Source organism: Musca autumnalis, unplaced genomic scaffold (assembly GCF_047663935.1).
Source record: "Musca autumnalis isolate F117 unplaced genomic scaffold, ASM4766393v1 scaffold_2, whole genome shotgun sequence".
NCBI lineage: Eukaryota > Metazoa > Arthropoda > Insecta > Diptera > Muscidae > Musca > Musca autumnalis.
This window is the reverse complement of record NW_027411755.1, coordinates 80,837,232-80,861,026: the sequence shown is the minus strand read 5'-3', so window position 1 is coordinate 80,861,026 and position 23,795 is coordinate 80,837,232. Positions and strand designations below refer to the sequence as shown.

Sequence of the window (23,795 nt, the reverse complement as noted above, 5' to 3'; positions counted from 1 at the left end):
TAAGTCACGAAATAAGTACGTAAGGTTGGAGACACAATCGCCATTGACTCTCAAATAAATTCCCAAACCGATACATTCGTATTTGTTGCAAATATTGCATTTTTACAAAAATAGGGCATAGGGGAGGTTCCTGCCCGATCCGAAATTAAAAAAATATGTAGCCTTTTTTTATCGGGGACCAACCCTGTACATTCGCTAAAAGTTTAAGGAAAATCGATTTAGTAGTTTCGTAGATATAACATATTTAAAAAAGTGGGCGTTGTCCAGTCTTAATGCCCCAAATAAGCACGTAAGGTCGGAGACACAATCGCCATTGACTCGGAAATTAATTTTCAAGGCGATACATTTGTAATTGTTGCAAATATTGCATTTTTACAAAAATAGGGCATAGGGGAGGTACCCCGCCCGATCCGAAATTCAACCAAATATGTAGCCTATTTCAACCGGGGGCCATCACTCTACGTTCCCTGCAAATTTCAGGAAAATCTATTGAGTAGTTCCGTAGATATAACATATTTATAAAAGTGGGCGTAAAAGTGGGCGTGGCCAATTTCTCTTTGCATAAAAACCTAAACTGGACTATGACTAACATTTCCACAAAAAATTATCCAAATCGCTCTAGCCGTTTTCAACTGATTCAATTACCAACAAACGACAATTGAGTTTTATATATAATGATAATTACGAGAATACAATACAGCAATCCGTAGTTGCCGGTGATTTTGTATATCAAAAAATGAAAATAAAAGGAGTCATGCGTTTTTAAATAATTTATTGCAATTTCAATACAAGAAGTGCGATTCTCCAACACATTTTTTGCGTTACCGAAAAAATCCGCAAAATTAAATTGTTTATAATTTCGGTAACTAACGATATTTTTTTATTTAAACTTTTCATTCAGAATTTTGCGTTTTTATTTTACCGATTTTTATCGGTAACTCAAAATATGAGTTTGAGACTCTAAAAAGTCTAAAAACTAAGCTATTAGTTCCAACACTTTAAATGTTTTAAACATTTTCAGATAAAATATCATTGGGATACATTACACAGTTCCAAGGAACTTTCTCACTAATCGGAGGCCTAAAGAACTAATTCCTTTAGGGGAAAGGAACACCCAACATCGATTTTTATGGAAACTAGGCTACCCAACACTAGGTTGAAAATACTGTTGCTTATCATAGTTAGACATCGATCGTTGAAGGGAAAAATAAACGTCATTCGACAAATTCAAATAGTTAATTCCATATTAACTGTATAACTGTGTCAACAGTGGCTATCCAGAAAGATGAGATGTGGTTCGAAAAGTTTGAAAAACTTAATTTTTCTTGTTTATACACCAATTGCTATTGCTAAGGACGAAAACGTCAATGAAATAAATAAGAATCTAATGCTAAAGATAGGAAAAATATTAATGTACGGATTATCGAGGTATGAAAAATGTGAGATGTCCGGATTACCGAGTCTACAATGTAAAAAATTCTAGTGTCCGGATTACCGCGTTGTCCGGATTATCGAGACTATACTGTTTAGATACAAATATACATATGTATGAAAAATGTATTGATGTAATTACCAATATTAAATGCGATTTCTTCCTTATTCAATAAAATATTTCCATTCACCTTTTTGATTCAATTATAAAATTTCCAATTATAAAATGTATAGGGCATTTAATTTACTAAAAAGCACCACTTCTTTAGAAAAACAAAAAAACACTGATTTATTCACACACTTTACCGTCTTTACTCAACGATTGTATTTAGAAAAAATGAAGAAAAAAATGGCAAAAATAATTCATACCATTTTTTTCTTTTCTTCTTCGCTAGGTTGGTTAACATCAACAAAGCAGGAAACACACGTGTTTGGCCACATGCACACCACCAAAAAACAAACTTTTTTACTCACCCGTCTTCGCTTCTGCGTCTTCTATTACACCATACATACAGCTCTTTATTACAAAACAACATTCCGCAGCAGCGAGAGCCCTGCTGTTACTCTCTCTCTCCACCCATAAAAAATATGTTCTAACATAAAAAATATGTTGGTACCCAAACAAATAAAATTGAGATATGTTACAAACTGTTGCAAACGTATATTTGTGTGCACACAAACAAATTATGTTTGGAACCGTAAATATATTTGGTTGCAACCTAATATTTGTTTGGATCCAAACATATCTGTAACATATAGTTTTCTGCGTGTACAAATCTAATGCTCAAGACATGAAAAGAATATTGATGTCCGGATTATCGAGATAAGAAAAATACAATGTAAATGTGTCCGGATTACCGCGTTGTCCGGATTAACATATGAATAAAAAATCGGAAGAACATAAGAAAAATGTGATAGATATAATTAAACTATGGCAATTTATTGTCGCATTTTTAACGAAAATAGCAAATAGCAGTTCTTCTACACCAATATTTTAGGTCTCAAGACATGAAAAGAATATTGATGTCCGGATTATCGAGATAAGAAAAATACAATGTAAATGTGTCCGGATTACCGCGTTGTCCGGATTAACATATGAATAAAAAATCGGAAGAACATAAGAAAAATGTGATAGATATAATTAAACTATGGCAATTTATTGTCGCATTTTTAACGAAAATAGCAAATAGCAGTTCTTCTACACCAATATTTTAGGTCTCAAGACATGAAAAGAATATTGATGTCCGGATTATCGAGATAAGAAAAATACAATGTAAATGTGTCCGGATTACCGCGTTGTCCGGATTAACATATGAATAAAAAATCGGAAGAACATAAGAAAAATGTGATAGATATAATTAAACTATGGCAATTTATTGTCGCATTTTTAACGAAAATAGCAAATAGCAGTTCTTCTACACCAATATTTTAGGTCTCAAGACATGAAAAGAATATTGATGTCCGGATTATCGAGATAAGAAAAATACAATGTAAATGTGTCCGGATTACCGCGTTGTCCGGATTAACATATGAATAAAAAATCGGAAGAACATAAGAAAAATGTGATAGATATAATTAAACTATGGCAATTTATTGTCGCATTTTTAACGAAAATAGCAAATAGCAGTTCTTCTACACCAATATTTTAGGTCTCAAGACATGAAAAGAATATTGATGTCCGGATTATCGAGATAAGAAAAATACAATGTAAATGTGTCCGGATTACCGCGTTGTCCGGATTAACATATGAATAAAAAATCGGAAGAACATAAGAAAAATGTGATAGATATAATTAAACTATGGCAATTTATTGTCGCATTTTTAACGAAAATAGCAAATAGCAGTTCTTCTACACCAATATTTGAGGTCTGACATGAAAAGAAATGTTGCCAGTGTTTGGAAATGCAACGAAATAGGATCAGTGATTTGGGATGCCACCGTGGTGCAATGGTATGCACGCCCGCCTTGCACGCAGAAGCTCGGGGGTTCGATTCTCCGGCCAAGCAACATCAAACATTTTTCAACGGTGGGAAAATACCCCTCAGTAATGTTGGCGACATTTCCTGAGTATTTCAGCCTTGAAAAACTTCTCCATAAGTGGTGTCTTCAGACACGCCGTTCGGACTCGGCGATAAACAGTAGGTCCCATATCATTGAGCTAAATATGAATCGGGGTGCACTCATTGATATGAGAGAAGTCTCCCTTGTCCCGTATGGGATGTTGTGGAACAATGTTTTTTTTTTTTTTTTTTTGATTACGTCTTAAATTCGCATATTTCATTTTATATTTGACATAAAATATATTGATTTTGTAGATTACGCTTTCGAAAATCATTTTATGTCGACAACTGTGAGAAATTATGAGTAAGTCTTCATACTGTCTGCACAGTGGTTCAGAATCGAAGTAAAACTTTTGTAACTTTTAAACGGACAGCGATATTTTCAAATTTAAATTCGGTCTAGTAGTTGCAGAGGAATTCAAGGTCAAGGTTTAACTTTTGATGTTTTTACTATTTTTCATAAAAAAATTAGTGTTTTTATATATATATAAAATAAGAAACGCCAATAAAAAACTTTAAAAACACAAAACCTACATACATTTTTTTAATATATTGTTCAAAATATTTAAATGTTGTTCAAAAATTAAACAAATAATCCTTGGGTTATCATAAAAATCATACAAAAACTAATATATTTTTGAAATAAAAAAAATTTTGTGTAAAAAAACCTTCTCAAATGAACGAGTCCGCGAAAACAACGAACGGATCCGCATCCATCTCATTCGTTTAGTCCCGGTCCACACTAGAATGATTTCATTGATAAAATTGCATGAAATTATGCGTCTCTAGATCGACCTCCATAGTAGAGTAAAAATTGCTGTAGTGAGGAATTCGATTTAAGAAATTCACGCTAGTGTGGACTGGGACCTATATCGTTCATTTAGATCACTGAAGGCCAAGACATTGTCATGTTGCTGCAGCAGACAGAAAACCACCCTCATTAGCTTTGCACACGAAGAAGCAAGCAACACAAATTCTTAGGGTTGCTGAGTTGTGTCGTATTTTTTAGATTTGTTTTTTTTTATTTTCTCCACTTCATTTAACAAAAAATACTTAATAGCTAAAGTATATTTTGGTATACTAAGTAAATATTCTCATAAATACACAGATTTCTTAGAGACCACTATTTTAATATTATTGTGCTGCAGTTATGTGTTAGTAATCATTCAATTTATTAAGTGTTTTGTTTTGAAATCAGTTAAATAATTCAAGAACTGGCCTTTTCAAAGGTTTTATAAAGTAAAACTTATATACTAATAATAATAGAAATGTACATACTAATAATTATATAAAACTTACATGCTAGAAATTCTACTGAATATATACAATATATACAATGATTGGATTCACTGATCTGTACAGTATACAGGATCAGTGTTCCAGTCATACCTTCGGTACCTTCTGTGGTAATACATCAGACGGTCTTCATCAAATAGCAGTCCCTCATCTCGTAGCTTAATTAAAGCTGCAGGAGGCAGGAGCTTCCTGGAGAGTAGGATTGTTATGTCTTCATCAATGTTGAAAATATCTTTTGGGATATTTCAAGGAATTTTAATGCATTTTTCACAATAAACTTGTCAATCCTATCAAAGTTTCCAGGAAGCCTGCTACCATTCTGTATGTTTGGGCATCTAGACCGTATGTCTAGAGCTTATACAAATGCCTTTGTGCCATACAGCATGGAATTTTTTGTAGCCATTTGTGACATAGTTGGTAAATGTGGTCAAAGCATGGGTTCTGGAATGGTTTAGTTTGAAACCGAACTGATAATCCTCAATAATTCGTTTGTCTTCTATGAAGACTTTTAATCTTTTATAGATTAGACTTTCTAATATTTTCCCGAATGGGGAAAGAAGGGAAATTGGCCTATAATTGGCGCATCTTGTGTTATCGGAATTAGGTTTATTAATTGGTATAATCAAAGCCTCTTTCCATTTAGATGGAAAATAGCCCAGATTTAGCCCATCCGATGGAAGATCATCGTTGAACTCCACCAGAGGAGTCGACATAAGGCTCCCCCTAACAACCTCTGTTACAAGGTTAAAGAAGGAACCATCCTTCAAATTCTCCTCTATATGGTGAGAAGTCTTCATATGATCTGCGAATAATTCTGCTTTTTGCGGATCATCGGTTATGGGTGAATCAGTATCATCTATAATGGTATCAGTTGGATTTCTAAATGACAGTCCTGCTGCCCGTTTGACTTTCCCATAAGTTTTGGGGCCAACTTCAATTGGACACTTGTTCTCTTATTATTGTAGTTAGAATTGTGATGTCAGCTTTAAGCTCATCATATCTACCAGGATCTGCTGATCTTCGTACAGTTTACCGTAGTCTTTTACGATGTTTCATGAATCTAACGATTCTAGGAGGCAATTCTCCCAGTATGGGACCTCTACACCTCATTTTTTGGTACTGTGAATTCTATTGCATCTTGGAAGGCAGTATTTAGTCCGTCATTGGTTGTTGGTAATATATAACTGCTAATACCCTCTTAAATTTCCTATTGAACCTTCTTATATTAACCCTATCAAAGTTATAGAAAATTTGTTCTTCATTAGATTGTATGTTGCCAATACAGATATTTATTTCCATCGTCCTATGGTCGGATTCAAAATAATGTGTTGGCAATAAATCATCTATTTCCAGGGCTATACCTGGCGTTTTTAAGAAATAGTCTATATATGAGCCGAGTGGGCTCTGCTTCTTTTATCGTTAGTGTTCTGCAATAAGCAGAACATCAGGCTTATGTTGCTTTAGGAATAATTTTAAGTAGTAAATTTTTTCTAAAGACACCAACGAATTCACATTAACGAATATACACTTAATCATTATAATGCTTAATATGCATTAAGAGCCCTATTATAACGTCTGGCGCCCCAAGAGACCCTCTAATTTTACGATATTCTTCTCGGTAATCGTCTAAATCTTTAAGAATTTGTGTCAACCCTTTGCCGAAATAAGTTTGACAGTCTTCATTTATTTTTGTGGCCACATTTTAAGGTCCCTGTTACGATTTGGAAGGGTTTACTTCCGGAGTCAGGATTACCTTTTTGCTGACTGCTTACATTTCTTGTTGAGACTGTGTCTGCTGCTGATGTTGTTGCTGCTGCAGATGTTGTTCCCGCTGTTGTTGTTGCTGGTGTGGATGCTGTTGCTGATGTTGTTACTTTTTCTGTTGTTGGTTTCGGCTTCTTGGGTTTTGATTTTCCCTTTTTAAAGGGCACTGTTTGCCACATCTACATAAGCTTATTAGGCTGAGCTTCTTCTTCTTCATTCATCATCGCAGTGTCGGGGTTTTCGGCTACCCCGACCGACTCATTTTCATTAAGTGTTTGTTGTACCTTGTTGATGGTGTTGTCAGGCAAAAAAAAGGTTTTACATGCTTTGTATAATTATTTTTGCTTTGAGCCAATTCATTTTCCAGGTTGTTCGTTGATAGATGCGATCTTTAGTGTAGAAATTAGCTACTTGCTTGCGCGTTTCTTCGTGCAATTTTCTCAGTTCCGTTAGTTCTTGCAACAGAGCCCTGTTACTCATGGTTCACACATACGCAACAGTTGCTGCAATTTTACAATTCCGTTTTGACCTTCATTTTCACATACTGCAGGGTATGAAAAAAGTAGCAAACATGGGTAGAAAACGTACAATGAAATTATGGTAATTCTGCATCACGCAGGTGGAATTTTTACCTGTATGGTTGATTTACATCCGAATTCATCTATTTTTAAAATTCCACACACATAGTTTTGAGCTTTTTTTTTTCATAAAAACACACAAATTTATTTTTTATTACAGGCAATTCAATTTGTATTGGTACATGAATAGCACATTTTTGTTCACAAAGTACGTTTGTTACAAAAATTCTTAAAAATTTAACCCTTCTGTTAAACATAAGAAAAAACGTCAAAACAGAATTGAAAAATTGCAGCAACTGTTGCGTATGTGTGCACCATGAGTTACTATCTTCCATATTCATAAGGGAAGCTTGTAGCGTTGATATCATAGCTTCCATCTTTAGGTTTTCATAAATCGTTTCATCGTCATCTGATTTATGTCTCCTTTTAGTTTTGCATCTCTTTTTGGATTTATTAGTGGGGGTAATAAAGTCCTCACTTCTTTTTGCTTCAGCTGCAATGTATGCTGATGTATCAGACACTACATCATCCGCTACTTCTCCTTCGTCTGCTAAAATGTGGACGGCAAATTACCGAGCCGCCGACACTTAAACAAACGCCGCAATGTCTTCTTCTACCTTACACCACAAAAGCGTAAAATATGTCTCACACTTGAAACAAAATTTGGTTTATCTTTTCCGCTAACTTGTGGTTTAATTCACTATTAACTAGAGTTGGGCAATCTCGTTCCTTTTGCGGTTCGATCTTTTCCGTTCCGTTCCGCAAAAGGAACTAGGTCGTTCAGTTAGTTCCATAGTTCCTTTTAGTACCAACCTTTATTTGTATAACCACACTCATACACGTTCACTCTGTTCATATCGTTCGTGCTTCTTCTTCATCAAAACAAAAGACAAATAAACTGTTTTCGGCTTTTTTCATGGAAGATTACAAATATTTGAAAAAAAAAAAAATACATTCGTTTTGCTAATTAAAAATACTTTAATTGCCTTTTTTTAATTCGTCAAAGATCAGTTTATTAAGAAATGAAAAACGAAATGACACTATTAGATTTCTTATTCAGTAATAAAAGACAGGGTATATTTAGCTATTTAACTGATGTTAAATGAACTGATGGAACTAACTGAAAGAGAAGAGCAAAAAGAATGGGAGAAAAACGAACGAGGGAGCAAAAGGAACTAGCTGAACCGCATAGTCGGACCTAGTACCGGTCATTCCTTTTGTGGAGTAGTTCCTTTGAACTAGTTCGTTCCGGAACGACACAACTCTACTATTAACTTTTTCACTTTTTATTTTTGAATCACACAAATGCAATCGGTGCTGAGGAAACTGTTCTAACGGAAGGAACTAATTGATAATGCATTTGTTTATATTTTTCCATGCTCTACACAGCTATGTCGTGGTATTTTTGATATTTGCAAAAAATCGAAAAAGTTATAACCCTAATGCAGACATTTTGAAGCCTAATTTTAGGTGTTTATTGTATTTGACATCTAGCAAATCATACCCAGCAAAAATTTGGATCCGTTAGTCATATGTAACCCACTACAAAGACTACTAATCCTAGGGTTGTGTGTTCAACGCTCACGCCAGTTTATTGTATAGAAAACAAAGAAACCAGATGGTGGTGCGCATGTAAGCGTTTAAACAGCCCTAAATGATAGTATGCATGGCAGAGTGTGTTCGGCTACAAATCAAAAGTTCGCAAGATCAAATCCAGCAGAGAGCGAAATAAAATAAAACAAGTAAGAACGGCGTTTAGTTGGGCCGGGCCGAACTTGTTATACCCTCCACCACAAGTTGTATTGAAGTAAAATGAAATAATTAGTTTCCTTTCGTGTATGAAGACGACTTAATACTACATTTCAGCAATTCCGGTAAAACAATCTGAGGCACCATTCTATAGGGGCTATTTCAAAACATAAATCTATACCGACAAATTTCTGAGGCTCAAAGAAGACTAGATACCAAATTTTCTATATTTCGGTAAGAGAATGTGGCTAAAACTTAAAAAAAGACTGAAAATCAAGAAGTACGCTTCTATGGGGATATAGCAAGACGTGGACCTATACTGATAATACTCTTCTGGAATATTTTATAACTCTTCGAAGACGAAATAACGAATTTCAGCAATTGCGGTTGGATATTGACGTCACAATCTTCAGTATTACGAAAATCGGGAGGTACCGTTCTATGGGGGCTATATCGAAACGTGGACTTATATCGACAAATTTAAAGGAGAAGTTTGAGTACCCCCAATGAAGTCTAAATACCAAATTTCAGCCGATTCGGTGGAATATTGAGGCCACAATGTTCAAAATACCTAAAATCGGAAGGTACCGTTCTATGGGGGCTATATGAAGGCATGGACCGATACCGACAAAATTCTGGGGGAAAGTTTTATACTCCTGAGGAAGACTACGTACCAAATTTCAGCCATCTTGGTAGGATAATGAAGCTAAAACCTTTAAAATACCGAAAATCGGGAGGTACCGTTCTATGAAGGTGTGGACCGATACCGACAAAATTCTGGGGGAAGTTTTATACCCCTAAAGAAGACTACGTACCAAATTTCAGTCATTTTGGTAGGATAATAACGCTAAAACCTTAAAAATGCCGTAAATCGGGAGGTTCTATGGGGGCTATATCAAAACGTGGATCGATATATCCCATTTTCAATACCAACCATTCTGCAAGTAATAAAAGTTCTGTAACAAATTTTGACTCTCTATCTTTAAAATTGCGAGCTGTATCTTGATTTCAACAGACGGACGGACAGACGGACATGGTCTAATCGACATAGAATTTCATGCTGATCAATAATATATATACTTTATAGGCGAATATTTCGATGTGTTACAATGGTGGAGGGTATAAATATGAAGTGTGTAGAAATTGAAAACAAATTCCACCTCAAATGTTCTAAAAATAGAAAGGATGTTTTAGCGTTTATTTTTCAACTTCTAGTGGCCATAGAAATACCAGTTATTCTTGTGGTTATAAATTAAATTGCTATTAAGAGCGACATGCCCTTTTTTTTAAAAATAATGGGTTAGTAGGTGTTTTTGTAAGTAGCTGCGACTACCAAAAAGGACTATAAAAACTCATTACTTAGTAAGGATTTTTTGTTGTTGTATTCCACTCAACAGCAATCTACTTTCAAAGGGCAACATTTTAAAGAAATCATTTCGCTATAAATGTGTCTTACCACTGGGAACCCTAAACGTCAAATTATACGTAATTCGGCCAGGATATGTAGCTAAAAACTTGAAAATACTTGAAATTGGACCGTACAGTTAAATGGGGACTATTCCAAAAAGTGGTAATGACGATTTTAGGTATTTTGAAGATGTTAGCTAAATTTTCTGACCAAATGGCTATAATTTGACATATAGGGTTCTAATGGTTTGACAACTTTTCCACTAAAAATTGTGGACATAGGTCCGCCCCATTTCAATTATTTTAAAGATTTTATCGACGTTATCGTCTCAGATTAGATGAAATTTGACATTTCAGAGTGGTTAATTTTCTCCACTAGAAATTGTGGACATACGCCCCATTAATAAGTCTTATACCTATAGTGTATGTAACATATAGACAGGGATTTGCAGCGTTCGCACATATTTATGAGCAATATGTTCCTATATTTTACTCCTATACATAAAAGAACACTTTGTAGTCTCTAGATAAAAACTCATTAGGTACATACCCGAAAAATTTAGAAAGATAAATTGGGGTCAATTTCATACCAAGATTACCCGAAGAAACAAAAAAGCCTTACGTTTTGCTAGGGTGTAAACTTTCTTTTGACTCGACAAATTGTGATTTATTTTGATAAATCCTAATTTATTTTCTAATGAAGCTTTTGAAAGTCCTAATATTTTCTGTATTTTAATTCACCACTAAATGCCTAAAAATTGCATTTATATTTTATATGTTTAATATCCTTAGTATCACAATGTCCAGGAGATCATGATGTACTTATATCAAAAAGGTCTGGCGTATATATACGTAGATAAATACAAATTGAACCAACTGTAAGAATACTTGTAAAACTTGAACTTGTACTTGAATTTCTTCCCATAAATGCATTAAACTTTTTTTTTTAATTTATAAAATGGGAAACTTCAATCGTCAACCCTAATCACTACCAATGCAATTTAATATCAGCGATAATAAAATACTGTTCTTTACACGCACACGATTGGATTTGGTCTACCCCAAACCAAAACAATCGACAACAGGTGAAGTTTAGTGTTGTTTGGGCTGACCACCGATAAACAGTCGTCCCTACAATAAGCGAAAGATTGTCTTACGTTCAATAGTAAGTTAAAACAAGTGAAAGTGATAAATAGAAATAATAATAACAAAAAGTTATTCATTTGTAATAAATTAAATGCATTCGATTTCGTATTATTCCCGGGGTGATTAAAAAGTACTAATAAATTAAAAAATGTGTGACAATCTTATAAAAGGAAAAATTCATAGCACTATGCAATAAAGTCATTTAAACTTCTTCGTGCTACTAAAAACAACGAACGTCAACAAGTGTTCCATTTCCACTTTTCGGCTTAACTATAGTTAAGTAAAAATTCCGCATTTTTCATTGTTTCCAGATGTAGATATTGTTACGCTGATCACGGGAATGTATAATTTTCTCGAGGGACGGACCCGGTTACGCGATTATTTGACCGGAAAATCCGGGTACAACACCCCGGTTAGACCCGCTTCTACTGAACCGATTGCTACAGAGTTGTTACGCAAAACTTCTAAATTCTTCTTATAAGAATCAAAATGCATTGTTGAGAAAACTTTACTTAAACCCAAAAGCACTGTCATTGTTTCAGTAAAATGTTTTGTTAAGTTAAGTTACGCGATTATTTGACCGGAAAATCCGGGTACAACACCCCGGTTAGACCCGCTTCTACTGAACCGATTGCTACAGAGTTGTTACGCAAAACTTCTAAATTCTTCTTATAAGAATCAAAATGCATTGTTGAGAAAACTTTACTTAAACCCAAAAGCACTGTCATTGTTTCAGTAAAATGTTTTGTTAAGTTTTCTGTTGTTGGTGAAGCATGTTTTTAAAGACACTAGGGAGCATTATTATATGTTTCTTTTTTACTTTTTGATTGTTTTAAAGTCGCAAAATAAACCCTTTTGGAGGACTTTAAAATATACTTTCCTCATGCTAAGAAGCTCTTGTTTGAACTTTAATCATCAATTTTAACTTTAAGTTAACCGGAAACCCCCCCCCCCCCCCCCCCCCCTAGAACCTACAAAACGGTTCATTTGTGTGCAAAAAATTATAAATATTACGAAAAAACAAGCATTTGAACACCCCCACTTCCCTCCCTAGAAAGACCAAAAAGCATTCCTGGCTACGCACATGATGGGGGTAGCTGTTGTTGTAGCACTACTACGAGGGTATTTATTATTATAAATTAAATCTCTTGTAACTCCAAGTATAAAAATTATGCCACCTTGGTAGGATCATTCCATAGCGATATTGGGATAGTTTAGTTAGTTTGGCTGGGCTGTTAAATTGTATGTGTAACGTCTCATGCGCACCATTAATGCATGCCAGCAATATGTTTGTATATTCTGCGCTGCCATACCAGATCATAAACGCATTTTACATTTAGCATGTTTTATATAACATGTATCATTTAAGTTGTCAATTCCATGCAATATCTGTCAAATAACCTGTTTTTAGTGCAAGTGTAAAATGCGTTTTTGTTGTTCTAAATGACTCTCAAGATAGCCGTCTGTTCTCTTGCTACCCCGGTTAGTAGATGATCTCCGGGAACGGTACTCACACTATATAATTCACTTGATTCTGGGACTGCATCCGTATGAATACTATTCAATCCTGATTAATAGACCTGTTTATCTATGTACCTTTGGTCCTCTCTCTCCTTCTATATCCATATCGACCTGCACATTCAGTGGAAGCTTCTTCTCCGCCGTACATGGGGCGAATAATGTGGCTGTTGACTTAGAGGCAAATATTTTCTTATTACTCACTTGGAAAAACAATGTAAAATTAATGAGATAGGCATTCAGCCTATTACAAATGTTATTAACGGTGGGATTTGATGCCATGAGTGTATGATTATTCGAATACGCAATTATTCTAATGCCGTCGGGATGGCGCGGTTATTATCTTTCGGTGGCCATATTCACTATGGTTCCTAATTCGGATTCTTTGGCCATAAGTCCATTTTTTGACATTCTCCTTCGATTGCAATTTCTTTGCAATATGAAAGTAAACACTCCAAATTAAAGAAAACCGTATTTATTTGTTCATTGACCGTTAAAAGGTCGGTTCTTAAGTGCAAGAATCTTCCAGTTTTACCACCTTTTCCTCGAAAAGTGTTCCCTTGCTTTTAAATACATACAATTCATATGAGAGCACAACTTTTAGTACTTTACCATTTTTAAAAGTAATGACCATGGTGCAAGAAATTTTGCTGTCAAAACATATTTTTAATCAAAAAATAACAGTAACAACTATTTCGCTTCTATAAAGAATACATTTGTACAACATCTTTATTTAAGCTTCGCGAAGAATATTTTACGTTTTCTTCTATCTTTTGTGTATTTTTCGCGCAAATGCTTTTGACAGCAAATGAAGACTACGGCCCACTATGTCGCGAGTTTATATAAACGGCGGCCAAAAATAGAAGGAGTTGACGTAGGTGGATGAATTTTGGTACAACAACATATTGTTGCTAACAATGTCGGTGGCAGAAATATGGAAGGTCGCTGCTCGTTTTGGTATAGTCCCCACATAACGATACTTCCGAATTCTTAATATTTTTAATACAGTCGAAATCGCTTATAACGTCGTCGTTTATAACGTCATATCGCTTATAGCGACGAAAAACAAAAATCCCGAATTTCTGCCCCTTATATTCCACACAAATAAATATCGCTTATAACGTCATCGCGTATACCGTCATATCGGTTGTAACGTCGGTTTTTGGTGAAATATTTGAATTTTGCTATCGGTTATAAAGTCGAACCATACGAAGAAGAACATTTTTCAAACTCAAACACAAAAACACCACAGATGTTTCGAAAACGTTCATTAGTGATCGTGATCTTATGGCAAAAAAGCGTGTTTAGCAGTAGATAATTGCCCGGAACACCCTAATGTAGGCGGTCTCAAGTCAATTAAGCTTGAATTTTTGCCACCGAATGTCACATCTGTTTTACAACCCATGGACCAAGGAGTAATAAAATCATTATAAATCACATTACCGGAATCGGCTAATATTCGCTATCCTGGCAAATATAGAAAAGGATCAAAGTACGAAATTAAATGTTTTGAATGTGTCTTCTGTCATTGCTAATTGTTTTTATCATGCGGGATTTGTTAATGATGACGACATAATATTGGAAGTTTTAGACGAAGGCAATTCTAACGAAGAAATTGAGGATACTACAGAACCAGCATTTCAATCACCGTCAGTGTCAGAGACGTGTCCAGCTGTAGAAACTCTTCAAAACTCAGATCTGAGTTAAATTTAAAACTTATGAATTCCAAAAAAAGCCGAAACAAAAATAACAGACTATTTTAAATAGAACCATATCCTGCGTTAAGGTAATATGTATATCTGCTGAAGAATGAATTTAATATCGTTATCATTTTTTATATATATCGAATGAAAAAAGAAAAATTTAATTGAATTTATTGATTTATGTATTTAATAAAACAAAGTATTTATACACAAAAATCACTATACATAATATAATTCCACCTCTATTATCAATATCGTTTATAACGACTATCGCTTATAGCGTCCGAATTTGGTCGGTCCCTTGACCGACGTTATAAGCGATTTCGACTGTATTTTAACTAGATTTATATACCAAACCGTCTGAATTTTTGAGTTGCAGGGTTTCTAGTTGACAAAAAACTTTCCCGATAAAAATTATAGACATAGGTCCCCGTTTTGATATAGACCCCATATCTCCCGATTTTCGGTATATGAAGATTTTACCTAAGTTTCTCAACTAAACTGAGTGTTCTAATAAAAATTATTTTTATATTTTGATATATCTCCCATAGAACGGTACCGCCAGATTTTCGGTAAATTGAAGGGTTTAGCCACATTATCCAATCTGGGTAACTGTAAACACCATATGATAACTATTTACTTCCAAACAAATGTGAAGCCAAGTTTATTACATCCAAGGCAACTTAAAAAGTCAGTTATATAACGACCGTTATTTAAATATTTGAAGACAATAAATATTAGGTTTGTCTGGTTACCCTAAAATTTTTAACAATTTGTACCAATTGTTGCTGGAAGTCGTCTGTTAACACAAAAGTCCAGCAAAAGAGAGCGATGCGAGAGACATTTTGACATTTCTTTTACTGAGAGTTTGCAAATTTCTTCCAGCAAGCACTTGCAACTCTTTTTCTTGCTGCAAACAAAAAATCAGCTGTTGTTAATTATTCGGTGATCTGTGTTTGCGCAAATTGGAAACTATTTTATTGTGGAAATAAGCAATTCAATTGTTTTGTTTTTTGGAGAACCAAGTCGCAAAATGCAAAATTTTATTTCGGGTTATTTTCTTTTTTTTATAAAATACAGAAATGTTGCTTGTTTTTTTCCTTTATTGCCATACAAATTGTTCTGTTTTGGGAAGTCAGCTGATTACTTGCTGGGAAGGTGTCTGTTTACTTTTTACAAATTTCTTGCAAAAGAGAATACAAACTCCTTACTCTCTGAGGACGTTCTTGCTGGGAAAGTATTGTTAATTTTGGGAAAATATGGAGAAAATTTCACACTGACAACAATTATCGGATTTGAAGCCTCATATAGGCAAAACTACTTGACGTATAATGCCAAAATTTGAAATCATTTTAATTGAAATGTTGTCTCCTATCAATATATTTATACTCCGAAGTACTTGGTTTTGACCATTTTTGGCGGCTGTCGTGACACTGTGAGGCCTAAATTCACCTTCCCGAATTCGCAATGGAACAGACCAGTTGTCAAAATTGAAGTTTGTTTACTGTCTTGTCAATAGAGTGGCAAAGCAAAATTTTTCTTTATGTTCTTGGGGAAATTACAAGAATAACATTTTACTTAATTAATTCTCATTCGAAGCGTCAATATAAGTTCGTATATTGGTATATATCCCATATGAAAGTACCTCCTAATTTTACTTATTTTAAAAGTTGTACACACATCGTCCATGTGGAATGACTGTAGCATGACATTTCGGATTTAGAATGGGTAGAAAACATCGATGTCTCATTCGAATTAAACCTTGTTTAAAAGAAAGTAATATTCTTCTGTTAGCTTCTAGTACTAGCTTTTTATATGTATATATATTAATCCCACAAAACATATGAAGATCGGATTACCCGTTTTCGAGCTACAGTGGACACTACGGTTATGGCTTTTTACAACCTCATATTACATAAAATCTCATTACATAAAATCTTAATTATAAAGTGATTCAGTAAAAAAAGCTTCCGCACAAAAAGTTTTTATAGTTTTTATTTTTTCAGAACTTTGAACAATTTTTTGAAGACATTGTAAGCAGATATTATGACATAACCGTTTGTTTCTCACTAATTTTATCATCGTATTATTACATATATCATTTTATATTATATATAACTTTATTTCATATACACGCAGAAAAACACACATCTCTAACATATGTATGTCCCAAACATATTTTGCAGCAAACATATATTTGTTTGCAATCAGTCCCAAACATAACATATGTTTGGGTTCTGCAAACAAATATATGTTTGGGTGCAAACAAATTATATGTTTGGGTGCAAACTAATTATATGTTTGAGTGCAAACAATTACAAACCCAAACGCCACAAAAAAAAAACAAACACATGCACCAGTGGGTGCTTTCTGAGAGCAAGGGAGCGTAAATTTCAATGTCAAACACATTGAAATATATGTTCAATTGATCTCAGTAAGCGCTCACTGGATATCCCTATCATATACACACATTTATAAATTGTGGTGGTTTATTGAAAAGCAACAACAAACACATAGGTACATTAAAAATTATAAAGAAATACATAACAGACTTTAATAAAGAAAAACTGAATGAAATAATTTATAAAAAGTCGCACTTTTAAAAAGAAAAAAAAAATATATATATATATATATACATATATACATATATATATATATATATATATATATATAGAAACATTGTTGAACGGTTCTCCTTAGTTGTGAAATAAAACATATTTTCCTCAAAGTTGAAATCATCAGCGGGAAATCGGCATCTGGAATCAAATATACATATGTATGTATCTGAAAAATGTATTGTTGTAATTACCAATATTAAATGCGATTTCTTCCTTGTCCAATAAAATACTTCCATTCACCCTTTTGATTTAATTATAAAATGTATTGGACATTTAATTTACTAAAAAGCACAAATTCTTTAAGAAAAGACAAAACACTGATTTATTCACTCACTTTACCGTCCTTACCCAGCGATTGTATTTAGGCAACTGAAGAAAAATAACAAAATAATTAATACCATTTTTTCTTTTCCTCTTCGCTTGCTACGTTGCTTAACAACAACAAAGCACGAAACGCACGTGTTTTACCACATACACACTACCAAAGCTTCTGTGTCTCCTATTGCACCACACACACAGCTCTTTATTATAAACCTGCATTCCGCAGCCGCGAGAACCCTGTTGTTACTCTCTTTGACAAAAATCCTCTCTCCACCCATAAAAAATATGTTCAAACATAAAAAATATGTGGGTACCCAAACAAATGAAATTGAGATATGGTACAAAATGTTGCAAACATATATTTGTTTGGACACAAACAAATTATGTTTGAATCCAAACATATATTTATTTGCAATCAGTTCCAAACAAATATTTGTTTGGATCCAAACATATTTAAAATATATATTTTTCTGCGTGTATTATAAAAATTAAAAGTGGTTTGTGCGGTACCTCCTTATACCCTCCACCATAGTATGCAGGGTATATTAGGTTTGTTTTTTCCGTTTGTAACGCATTGAAATAATGATTTGCGACCCTATAAAGTATATATATTCTTGTCCGTCCGTCCGTCTGTTGTAATCACTCTAGTATCCACAAAAATGGAGATAGGATGCTGAAATTTTGGGAAGATGCGTCTTTTGTTCGATGATGGGCTATATTGGTCCACGTTTTGGTATAGCCCCCATATAACGGTACCACCCGATTTTCGCTATTTTGAGCATTTTAGCTACAATTTTTAACCGAACTAGCTGTAATTTGACATTTGGGGTTCTCAGTAACCTCGAAACTTCTCCACCAAAAATCGTCAACATAGGTCCATGTTTTGGTACAGCCCCCATATAACGGTACCTCCCGATTTTCGGTATTTTAGCTACATTTTTTAACCGATTTGATATTAGAGGTTCTCGGTGGTCGAAACTTCTCCATCAAAAATCGAACTAGCTGTAATTTGACATTTGAATTTTCAGTGGTCACGAACCTTCTTCACTAAAAATCGTCAACATAGATCGATATTTTGGTATATCTCCCATAGAATGGTACCTCCCAATTTTCGGTATTTTGAGGGTCTTATTTACATTGTTTGACGGAACTACTCGTAATTTGACTTTTGAAGTTCCCTGCAGTAATAAAACTTTCTCACCAAAAATTGTAAAGGTAAGTAGACACTTTGATATAGCCCCGTAGGTGGTACCTTTCACCTGGCTGAACACATTTTTTAGATTAGACAATTTAGGCATTTGGTATTAATGGTCGAAAAATGTTTCCACCTAAAATTGTGAAAGGAAACTAATTATTAATTAAGATTAGTTAATGGTGGAGGATATAAAAGTTCGGCCCGGCCGAACTTAACTTTTTTTACTTGTTCAATATTTAAATGGAATACAAGTTATTTTAGTCATTAATAGGCAAATGGTCATTCATTCGTGCAACAGGAAATAATTTTTTGAGATTTTTTTTCTCATTCCACATGGTGTGCCTTAACAAATTTAAATGGAAGGTGCTTACACCTCGGAAGTTTTTGCTGATTCTGAAACTACAATGCTCATAGATGAGAAATATCAAGAAACAAAAAAATCGCCGGAGGGATTTTGAAATAAATCGCGATTTAAGTTCACATTTTTAGGGGTTCTTCAGGTTTTCACGATTTAGCTTGGAAACCGCGAGTTCGATGTAAATGGGTCTAAAGAAAATGTTGTAGCAGAGAAAATTCTCCACAAGATTGGCCCCTATGATATTTTCGTAGGTTTTACCGTTTTTGAGATATAGAATTTCTAATTGAGACAATGCACTGACTGTATCGCCTCCTTATAAAACAATGTCATTACTGCAATTTCCCAAATTAAACTTATATATCTTGAAAATGGTACAACCTAGAAAAAAATAAATCATCCAATCTTGTAGAGAATTTTCACAGCTTCACTATTTTCTTTAGTCCCATTTTGATATGACTTGCGGTTTCCAAGCAAAATCTTGAAGACTTAAGATAAAAACCTAAAAATTTGAACTGACGAAAAAACCTAAAGGTCAGTCGTATAGAGAATTTTCACAGCTACAACCCCTTAAAATGTGAACTGAAATCGCGATTTATTTGAAAATCCCTCCGGCGATTTTTTTTGTTTCTTGATATTTCTCATCTATGAGCATTGTAGTTTCAGAATCAGCAAAAACTTCCGAGGTGTAAGCACCCTCCATTTAAATTTGTTAAGGCACACCGTGTCCATAGTATTTTTTCAAAAAAAAAAAAAATCAAAGTGGTGTGTGAGGAATCTTTTATATAATAAAAGGGAATGAATGTTATTTTAGGCATTAATGGAGCAAAAGATCTTTCGTTCTCACTAGAATGTCAAAAAAGTAATAACCCTAGCGGGCACCGCATTCAAAAATGCCATTTCGAGAAAACCGCGTTTAAAACTTCAATGTTACACGCAAATCGTAATTAATTTTCTCCTTCTAACGCTCATATCTCAGCTAATTTTTATCCGATCGACTCGAATTTTGCAACATATTCTATTCTACCTGTACTTTAAAATGAGCCAATAAAAACTTTTTCGATTTTGTAAAATTTGCAAGTGGCCATAACCCCTTAATATAGCACATACTTCAGACCACACTTAATTTTTGCGTAGAAATCTGGGAAGTCAAAATTCAATAACCAACTTAAAATTGACTTTTTGTTTTATGATTTCGTTTTGTGCCAAATCGAGTCGAAATGGTTCCCATCACATACCAGATAATGAAATTAGGTGTAGAATAATTATTATGCACCTAATAAAACGGTTTTCTTCCCTCTAAATGGCAGAAAATGTAAAATAAATACATATTGCCTCCTCTATGCGTAATCATCGCATGATTATGAGAGTAATCTGATCTAATACGAGAATGATTCTCGATGTACATACATACAGTTTGACAAGTAATTGTTTTCAAACTGAGAAAACGAACACTTTTCATGCATTAATTACTAAAAAATTACAAATAGTTGTGATAAAAATGTCGGGTTTTTTGCAAAAATTAGTTGGTTGGCTTACTTAAGACCAAATTGAATGGATAAATAAAAAATTAACCCGCTTAGTTCAACAATAATAACCAAAAGAATAATTAACATGTAATGCAAGGTGCCAAGAAAATGTTTTCAAAATGTAATTAAGGTTCCAAAATACCCCATGTTTTCGGTAAATGCTTAAAAATCATAACATTTTATGAATTTCATTCTTAACAAGGATTAGTTGCTAACAAGTATCAGCAATATTAGGCATGGGATATCCTCACTAAGAGGGTTACCATATGGACCAAGGGGGTATCAGATCATATTGCATGTAAACAATTTCCTATAGGTCTCAAGCCGAGAATATCTAAAAACTAAGACGGTTTATGAGTATTTTGGTTTACAAAGATGGTATAACATCAATTACAATGAATATTACCTACAGCAGAACTCGATCAGGAGGGTTGCCAGATCGACTAAAAATGTACCAGGTCTTAATAACAGTAAACTGGACCTCCTTGGCCCACAATTAGATCTTAAAAGTGGTTTATTTAGCTGAAGTTTAATTTAGGGATAAGTATATTCACTAAAACAAACCAAAATATAACCATGAAGTACAAAAATCGGTTAGAAATGCATATGGAAGATATTGCTAAATTATACTGAGCTTGCTATAGACATCCAATTTTATCTATTAACAGCCAGATTGAGGAATTCCCGTAAGTTTTTTGGCTTTGATGGTATACCATGGTAACACTGTAGCATTATTTCCCCGTCACTTAGAAATTTTTGTCGCAGTATTACTACACAGTACACGAAATGGCTCCAGCAGGTCATAGTAAGCATTTACGCAAATTGTAGAAATCTGTACCCCACAAATTTCTAAGGAATATTAGTCTCCAAATGTGCTATTTTCGACTGTTTCATGAAATATTCTTATCTATTAATAAATTTTGAGTTTAATGAACCACTTGTAGGCCGTGGTTGTGGGCCTAGTTGGTCCCTTTTACTGTTAATAAGACCTGGTACTTTTTTAGTCGATCTGGCAATCCTCCTGATCGAGCTATTCTGTAGGCAATATTTATTGTAATTGATGGAAGTCCATCCTGGTGAACTACAAATACTTATAAAATGTCTTAGTTTTCAGATATTCCCGGTTTGAGACCCCCTTGGTCCATATGGTAACCCTCTTAATGGGGATATTCCATGCCTGATTTTGTTGATACTTGTTAGCAACTAATCCTTGTTAAGAATAAAATTCATAAAATGTCATGATTTTTAAGTATTTACCGAAAACATGGGGTATTTTGGAACCTCAATTACATTTTGAAAACATTTTCTTGGCACCTTGCATTAAATGTTAATTATTCTTTTGGTTATTATTGTTGAACTAAGCGGTATAATTTTTTATTTATCCATTCATTTTGGTCTTAAATAAGTCGACCAACTAATTTTTGCAAAAAACCCGACATTTTTATCACAACTATTTGTCATTTTTTAGTAATTAATGCATGAAAAGTGTTCGTTTTCTCAGTTTGAAAACAATTACTTGTCAAACTGTATGTACATTGTACGTACATATATACATACGTATGAGTCACATGTTTTTGTTACTATCGCGTGATTTGGAAATATTAACAGTTGTCATATGTTGTTCTGAGTTGAGAACTATCTGATACGTTACGTAGGATGACTTTAAATATCTCATGCCATACTTAATCAGATTATGGCACATTAAAACAATTGGTAAGTGTGCCCCTCATTGTATAAGTGAGAATTTAAAATAAACAGCAGACGTTTTGTATTTTTTTTATGGAAAACATGACAATGCATTAGAATAGCTTACAGTTTCTCAATTGAGCTGAGTATGTTCGGCGAAAAGTTAGAAAATTCATTCATGTTTTGAAAAAGCTTATTTTCTTTGAAATTATTTAATTTATAATTTCCATTTGAAATTCGAATTATTTAATTTTTATTTTATTTTTGCCTTATTAAGGCGAAGGTCATTTATAGTGAATATTTATTTTAATTAATTCTCTTTCGAGTTGAGCATTCATTTTTAGTTCAAGTTATTCTATTTATATACGAAGCATTTTTATTCGAGAATGAAAAACAACTAATGGAATGTTTAATATTAAAAATTTAATAATTTGAATTACAAATTAAATAATTCGAATTTGAATTGAAAAAGTTTGATACGCAATTGAAAAATGAATTCTAGAAAAAAGCGTATAATACATTTTATATTTTACCATATGTGCGATGTTATTTTAGGTTTGCAAAAAGTAATAGCACTAATTAAACAAAAATATGTTGTTTTTAAAATTCAAAACAACAAAACAGAGATTAAGCTAAATCACTTCACAAATATGTAATAAGTAATACACATCTCGACAAAACTGGCAAATCATAAATTTATAAAATAATGTTATAGAATAAAAATGCGAACATTTTTGCGGTAGTTCACGAGACGGAAATTGCGGGAAGTTGGAAACTATATAAAAATCTGAACTGATTATGGGAAGACAATATAAAAAACCCTTTTGGATGATGAAGCGAAATCAGTTGCTGTTGAATTTAAAGAAGACATTTTATAACTTGTGTTAATGCAATAAAGCTCTTAAAGTTCTTGATCAACACAAATTATAAATTTATTCTGTGATATTTTGAAAGCATTTTTTGCATTTTTTAGATTTATTAAAACCAAATTCCAAAATATGTCTTCAAAAGTACTCCATCAAAGGACATGCTTTGGATGCAAAATGGGCTGCATCCAAGCCATGCGCTCTTTTGTCAAAATCATTTGTGAATTCATAGAAAAAGATGTAGTGCAACGGCACTTCTACTAGTAATTAAACTGCATTTTTGGATGTAAACTTTTTGCTGAGATCTTCTCTGCCCCAGCAAATAAATTTTAACTACCTTCAACTTAAAAAAAAAAATTAATCTAAAACAACAATATTACCTTACAACTATTTCAGGTATATCAGTATATTTTTTATAGCCTCAGCTTTAGGGTAACTAGGGCATATCCACTTTCATACGACCAAAATGTGCCTCATCGAAATAGTGGTTATTGACCCCCAAGTATGTTTGGACGAAATCCGTTTCAGGCAATTTGGAGTCGATTTAATGTACGACCGTCTGTCTGGCAGATC

General features: G+C 33.6%; 1 protein-coding gene across 2 annotated transcripts in view; it reads left to right on the top strand.

Moving 5' to 3' along the window:
• The window catches only part of Agpat2 (1-Acylglycerol-3-phosphate O-acyltransferase 2), a 90,759-nt gene that overhangs the window by 45,438 nt on the left and 21,526 nt on the right, over positions 1-23,795 (top strand). The window contains exon 1 of one of the 2 annotated variants that reach the window (XM_073968102.1): positions 11,279-11,450. The exons of the other annotated variant lie outside the window; for it this stretch is intronic. The gene's annotated coding sequence lies outside the window, so the exon portion shown is untranslated. Of the gene's footprint in view, positions 1-11,278; positions 11,451-23,795 lie in introns of those variants that run through there. 2 annotated transcript variants of the gene reach the window in all.